General features: G+C 41.3%; 1 protein-coding gene across 3 annotated transcripts in view; it reads right to left on the reverse strand.

The window, feature by feature from the left end:
* Nucleotides 1-7,453, reverse strand: part of FOXN3 (forkhead box N3) — a 511,610-nt gene that overhangs the window by 414,342 nt on the left and 89,815 nt on the right. The gene's annotated exons all lie outside the window — the stretch shown is intronic.

The following is a 7,453-nucleotide window of genomic DNA, read 5'->3' on the forward strand; positions in this document are numbered from 1 at the left end:
ACTTAGCCACCATTATGCCTCACTTTCCTCATCTATAAAACAAGGAGTGTTGGACTAAATCTTCCATGAGCCCTCTCAGTTTTAAATCTATAACCACATAAACCCTTTGCAGTAGGTAAGGCAAGTATCCTAACCTCCATTTTACAGATGAGTAAATGATAGTAATTTGCCTAGGGTCACATGTGAGAAATGGAATTCAAACTCATGCCTTCTAACTTCTAAACAGGTGCTTTTTCTACAACTGTACACAAGCAATTAATTATAATCTCTCATTAAAAAGAGTTCATTTGTGAAGGCTAATCAGTAATTTGGCTATTATCAGCATGGCCCAAAGGGTTCATGGCTTAACTCTGTGGATAATGACCCTTATTTTTAAAATGACAAAATAATTTCTTCCATACTTCAAAAGCATCAGTTATTTTGTATGGTGGAACACATCTCCCTCTGGAAACTCGAGTATGTGTTCTCACAAAGAAAGAAATTCCCCCTCTGTAGGTCTTATTCACTCACCAGTTCAACTTGACAGGCTCCATCCTCCTTCAGAGCCCTAGGCTCATGAAGTAGATCAGACCTGGCAGTCAGACCTCCCAGAGGATAGCTCTCTCCTACTCCTGCATACAAATGTGGATGCCTTGGGGACATGCTTAAAAGCAAAAATAGGGGGAATTCTTGTTTGAAAAAAAAAAAAAGAGTTTGGAGGTGGGCTTTATGATGGTATGAGACTTAGGACCATAGAGTTAACAATACTGCTAGCTACATGGCCCTTCGAGAGGGCAATGGCAGTATCCACAATGCAGTATCACCATCAAGAAAATCCCAAACGTGGTCACGAAGAGTCAGACACAGGTGAAATGACTAACCCACAACAATGTGGCACTAAAAGGTTTGCAAAGTGCTTTACAAATATTGCCTCATTTTATCTTTTCAACAACCCTGGGAGACATCCCCACTTTACAGAGGAGGAAACTGAGGCAGACAGAGGTTAAGTGATTTATCAAGGGTCACAAAGTTAGTAAATGTCTGAGGCAGGATTTAAACTCAAGTTTTCCTGTCTCTAGATCTAGTCCTCTGTCTACTATGTCACCTAATTGTCTCTAGTTGGAAAGGGAGACCCTTAATAATTTTTTAATGAATCTTAGAGATCATCTAATATGCAATGTACAAGTACACAAAACATCTGTGGGTTTCTTTAGCATGGAACCTTCTGGCTGCTAAACAAGACTTTTCCTTCATTACTTACATAAGAAAATTCAGACCCAGATTGAGAAAGAGACTGGTGGTCTGAGGTCCCAGAGAGAGTTAGTGGCAAAACCTCAGTCTGGGCCCAGATTTCCTAACTCCTAGATCAGGACTGCTACATTTTTCTTTTGGTAGAATCCAGCTAGAAGTTCTCTGCTGGTCTGCCCTACACCCTGAAAAGACTAGTGCTATAGAGAATGCTGCTTCTACTTTCACTATAGACAGCACATTTCATTCTGTTCTATGGCTGTCCATCCTGAACATGCACATTGTGAAAAGTTACAAGGGAAACCAGGTGAGAGGGCGGAAGGCATGGAACATTCAGCTCTCTACTTACCTGACATGGGGGAAGGGGACCCTCACAGGGTTTATCTCCTTCTTAGAAATCCCTGGTTTTCTTCAAAGGCTCAGCTCTAGCATTTCCCCACAGCCCCCCTCCGTTAAGCTTTTTCTGGCTCCATAAGGCTACTGGTATCTCCCTCCCATGGATCTCTTTTGCATATGTGTATGTGTACATATTACTAAAAATGTAAGCTTATTGAGGTCAGGGACAGTTTTGCTTTTGTCTTAGTACCTAACTCAGTTCCTCAGCACACAGTAGGCACTTAATAAATACTTAGTGGTTGTTGGGTCAGGAATGTCACTTTTAAAATGGAAAGAAACATGGCACAACAGAAAGCACTAGCCTTGGAGTCAAAAGGCCTAGGTTCTAGTCTGGCATTAGTAGCCTGTATCAGTACCTGAAAGATAAGTGCTTAATAAAGGCATCCTGAATGACTAGTCATAGGATCCTAACTCTAGAAGACCCTCTAGATCAACCCCAACATTTTACAGGTATGGAAACCAAGACCAAGGGAGTTGAAGTGACTTGGCCAAAGGTCCATGGTTTGTAAAGTCCCTTCAAGCAAACAGATGGTAAGCATCAGAGACAAGATTTGAACTCAGGGCCCTAGACTTGGTATCAGTGTTCTTTAAACTGTACCAACCTGTGTCCCCACCTTCTTCACAATAACTGTCAGAGGCAAGTCCTCAGTTTCTCTTAGCTTCACAATGATCTCTAAGATAAAGACCACAATCCCTCCTCTACCTGCCATATTGAGTTGTCGTGAGAAATGCATTTTGTAAACCTTAAATGACTACCTGAATGAGAGTTATTATTATAGCCCAGGGACTAAGGATGACTAGTCTTACTGTCAGGTGACTCACCAAGCTCAGCTCATTCCCAAAGGCATCACCATTTCTTGTTGCTCCCTAGTGATACTGATGCAGGCTATGGCAGGCCTGCAGGGTTCATTCTTCCCTGAAGCATACCCAAAGGAGGTCACCTTAGCTTCCACTTATCCCTGTTCAGAGGATCTCAGGAGACCAGACTGATGGAAAGGCAAGCCTGAGGATTCATGGTGTAGTGTAAGAGGAGATCGGAGTGGATTAAGAATCACAAACCCAGAGACAGGTAGTATGGTACAAAGGGACAGAATGCTCCAGCTGATTAAACTCAGGAATACCTGAATCCCTATGCCACTTTTGACATTACATGCAGGACCAAGGACAGGCCACTAGGTGGCGCAGTGGATGGAGTGCTAGGTCTGAGAGTTCCAATCCAGCCTTAGATACTTACCAACTGTAACCCTGGACAGGTCACTTAACCCGTGTTTGTTTAAGACTCTCATCTGGAAAATGGGGATAATAATAGCACTTGCCTCCCAGGATTGTAGTGAAGATTCAATGAGATAATAATTACAAAACACTTAGCACAATGCCTGGCACACAGTAAATGCTAAATAAATGCTAGCTGTTGCTATGATAATTAGTATCCTCTCAACAACTTTGTTTCTTGGTCTATACAAGGGATTTAGCAATGCTCTGTAGTATGATACCTATAGTACTGATCCCCTGGAGTTCTGACCTCATAACGTTGGGCAGTCAGACGGCACAGTGGAGAGAGAATTGGACTTGTAAAAGACCTGAGTTCAAATCCTGCCCCAGACACTTACTGGCTGTGTGACCCTGGGCAAGTCCCTTTATTGCTATCTGCCTCAGTTTCCTCACCTGTAAAATGAAGATAATAATTGAACCTACCTCTCATGGTTGGTGTGGGGTACAAATGAGATATGTGTGTGTGTGTATAAATATGTATATTATATATAATCATATATAATATATATGGCATTTTGCAAATCTTAAAACTCGACAGTTGCTAGCTATTATTATTAATTATCATTGTTGTTACTGATGTCAAGAGGCTCAAGTGAAATAATGTATGTAAAACACAGTAAACTTTAGAGCATTATATAAATGCCAGCTTTATGGCCAGATCATTTACCCTTTCTGGGCCTCAGTTTCCTCAACATAAAATGAGAAAGTTGGGACAGATAATTTCTAAGATGCCTTCTGGCTCTACTGGTCTACATTTCTATGTTTTTATGATTCACAGGCCTTAGATTCCTTTGGGAACAGATTCCAATTTAGTCCACATCCCCAAGGCTACTCAGGAATTGATTCAGACAGGGGCAATTAGGTGGTTCAGATGATAGAGTACTGGCCCTGGTATCAGGAGGACCTAAGTTCAAATCTAGCTTCAGATGCTTAATAAATAGCTGTGTGAACCTGGGCAAGTCACTTAACCTTGATTACCTCAAAAAAAAAAAAAAAGCATCTAACTCGACCTCTGGACAGATCCTTAAACTATCTCAGCTTCTACGGAGCTTAAGGCTGAGGGCGGTCAGTCCAAATTCCCAGGGGTATTTTTATCTTTAAATTTTTCAATTAATTAAGCCCCTCTGCCTTAAAGAGAACTGACAGCCACAGTATTTTATAAAGTGATCCACTTCTACCTCTCTCCAGAGTACCAGGATCCTTAGACTTAGAGCTAAATGAGACTATGGAGGTCACCCCCTCCTGTTACAGATGAGGAAACTGAGGGTCAGAGATTAAGTGACTTGCCCCAAATCACTCAGCTAATAAATGGTCCAGATAGAACTCAAACCCAAGTTCTCTGACTTCTAGGCCAGAGTTCATTCCACTCTACGGCACTGCCTCTCTAACTGGAGTAAAATGGAAGTGAGGAGTCAGGGGAGGACAGGATGCAATGCAGCTTAGAGAACTCATTCAATTTAATGGGTAGTTTCCTACATACAACAGTCCATCTCTTATTTCCGTGTGTTTACACTGGTTGTTTCCCACACCTGGAACATTCTACCCATCACTTCTCTCTGCCTGTAAGTTTCCTTTCCTTCCTTCAAATCACAAATCCCACCTTTGACAAAAGGCCTTTCATTGGTCCCCAGCTGCTACTGCCTCACCCCCTGAGATCAACTTCAGTCAACTCTATATGGACCTTGTCCATAAGTGTTTTTTTGTGCATTATCTCTCCCATTAGAATGTAAGATCCTTGAGGGAAGGGGCTATCTCTGCCTTTCTTTGTATTTATTCCCAGCACTTTACACATAGTAAGCATTCAATAATGCCTGTTGACAGATCTCTTCCAAAAGACCGTTTTCCTAAAATATGCATCCCCAATGCAGCTTTGACAGTGTCCAGTTTCAAAGTTAATACAAGGCAAAGAGGAAAGATGACCAATCTAAGGGTCAAATTGTGGCTCTGATGTTAATCAACTGTATGACTTTGAGCAAAGCACCTTACATCACCAGGCCTCTGTTTCTTCATCCATAAAATGGGAATCATATTCTCTGCTCTCCTCACCTCACAAGTTTGTTCAGATCAAATTAACTATATTTAGGAGAGGCATGTTTGAAGAGGAATTAGCATTGTAAACAGCAAAAACCATTCAAACTCACCCTCTGACGCATACACTGATGAAATCATAGGTTCAGACCAAAACCAAGATATAAATATATTTTAATATATTTTAAAATGTAATAAAATATAATGTCTGGAAGCCAGAAGGTACATGTCCAAAACAGAGTAAAATAAAAACAGCTTTCAAATTTTTTCATCCTGAAATCTCCTCTTACTTTCCATTCACAAATATACACACACACACACACACACACGTATACACACATGAACACAAAGGAAGAGATCCTTACAACAATCCTGTGAGGTAGGTACTATTATTATCCTCATTTTACAAGTGAGGGAACTGAGGCAAACAGAGATTAAGTGCCATAAAGTTGATGATTATTCCAGAGTGTTGAGGAGAGAAGAAAGATTCTGACACTTTTTCCTTTTTTTTCTTCAGGAGAAAAGAGGCAGGGGAGAGAGAGAGAGAGAGAGAGAGAGAGAGAGAGAGAGAGGGAGGAATGGAAGGAGAAAGAGAGGGAGAGAGGGAGAGGGAGAGGCAGGGAGGGAAAGGGAGATGTACAGGCAGAGCAGCTAGCCTTAGTGAAAAAGGGAGTGATTTTGCCTATGCTCCGTGAATTGATAATGTATATAGATGTCCTTGTTACTATGATGGATTTGGCTTTCTGATGTTTGAATAAATGTCTTAGTTTCATCTTTTGAGGAAGCGAGTTTATATTTTCTAAATTTACCCTGGAAATACACATGCATATCCATAGCAGCTGCTGTGGGTATCCCACTGGCATTACAGGGGCTGGGCGGAGAGAATTAGAAAGAGGTCACCATAAGACTGTGCATAAGACTGGTCAAAAGACTGGTCAAAACAGCTCTTCAGCCCCTGCCACTGATATACCACACAGGACAAAGAGAAGCTTTACAACAGCGTTGGCCATTTCTACCATCAAGCCCAAAAGGTCTTTTGACTACTGTAAACTGACTTACCCTTGGCCCTAGGATTGGTTAAACTTGACTGTGATCAAAAGCTCATGGTCTCACCTCCTCCCTGATGACTCCACTTTTCTGTATCAGAGTGATTTCTGGATGTTCCCATTCTTTCCCCTTGAGAACACCCCTACATGGTCTTGCCAGGGTTCAGCAGTGTATAACCCTTGGTTGTTACTTGTTACAAAGGAAAACAATGAAGCAGAAAAACCACTGATACTATGTCTAACAGGATGTATGAAGTACCTGCAGTCAGCTCAGGGCTTTGAAAATACTATATCTCATTAGATACTCCCAATAACCCTATGAGGAAGGAATTCTTCTGACTGTCATCTTACAGTTCAGGAAATCAAGTCAGTGGTTAAGCTGCCCCAGATCACACAGATGGTAAGGGTCTAAAAACAAATTTATATTTGAGATTTCCTGATGTCTGATCTGGAGCTCTATCTACTGAACCATCAAGCTGCAATGTATGTAACAGTCCTGATCTCAGTTCAGTCGTTTTTCAGTTGTTTTTGGACTCTTTGTGACCCCATTGGGGGTTTCTTGGCAGAGAAACTGGAGTGGATTGCTATTTCCTTTTCCAGCTTATTTTACAGATGAGGAAACTGAGGTAAATAGCATTAAGTGACCCTATGGGGGGTTTTCTTGACAAAGATACTGAAGTGGTTTAACATTTCTTTTTATAGATGAGGAAACTGAGGCAAACAGGGTTATGTAACTTGCCCAGGGTCACACAGCTAATAAGTGTCTGAAGCCAGATCTGAACATAGGAAAATCCAGAGTGGTCTTTCTGACTCCAAGCTGAGCACTCTATCCTGAGCACCCTCACTCTTTATTTATAGAAGATGCATGTCATCAGTTGTACTCCTAAGTTTGGTCATTCTGGTTAATCTGTAGCAGACACGATGTAGCTTTATTCAAATCTATTTCTGAAACAACAGCAGTACCTCATTAATATTCACGAAAACTACCAAGAAATGATTCATTTCATAGAATGCGAGAGACCTCCAAGATCATCTTGTCCATACTCCTTTATTTGACAGATGAGGGAACTGAGCTCTCAGAGAGAGTGGCTTACTTATCTGGAATCTCACAGCCAATTAGTGGCAGAGCCCAGTCTGGAACCCAGGCTTCCTGGTTCCTTGCTCAATGCTTGTCTTTTCCCACTACATCCCACTGCCTCTCACATATAGGTTTAATTTTAGTTCATCACACATTCAGCCTGTGCTTTCAAGGAATTTTATAGTCTCCACTCCATCTGTGCATCCTCCTTTCCCTACTGCACTCCACATGTATCTATCTGTATCAACCTTGTTAAGAAACAGAGAGAGAATCCAAGAGCCTAAATTCATCTTCTTCTATTTGTCATTTTTGACAATGTAAGGATGAAGGTAACATCTGAGCCAGCAAAAATTCCATTTTTAATTTAAGAGGCCAATTTCAAGACAACTAGCTCTCAGTTCAGTCG

Source organism: Notamacropus eugenii, chromosome 7 (assembly GCF_028372415.1).
Source record: "Notamacropus eugenii isolate mMacEug1 chromosome 7, mMacEug1.pri_v2, whole genome shotgun sequence".
Classification (NCBI taxonomy): Eukaryota; Metazoa; Chordata; class Mammalia; order Diprotodontia; family Macropodidae; genus Notamacropus; species Notamacropus eugenii.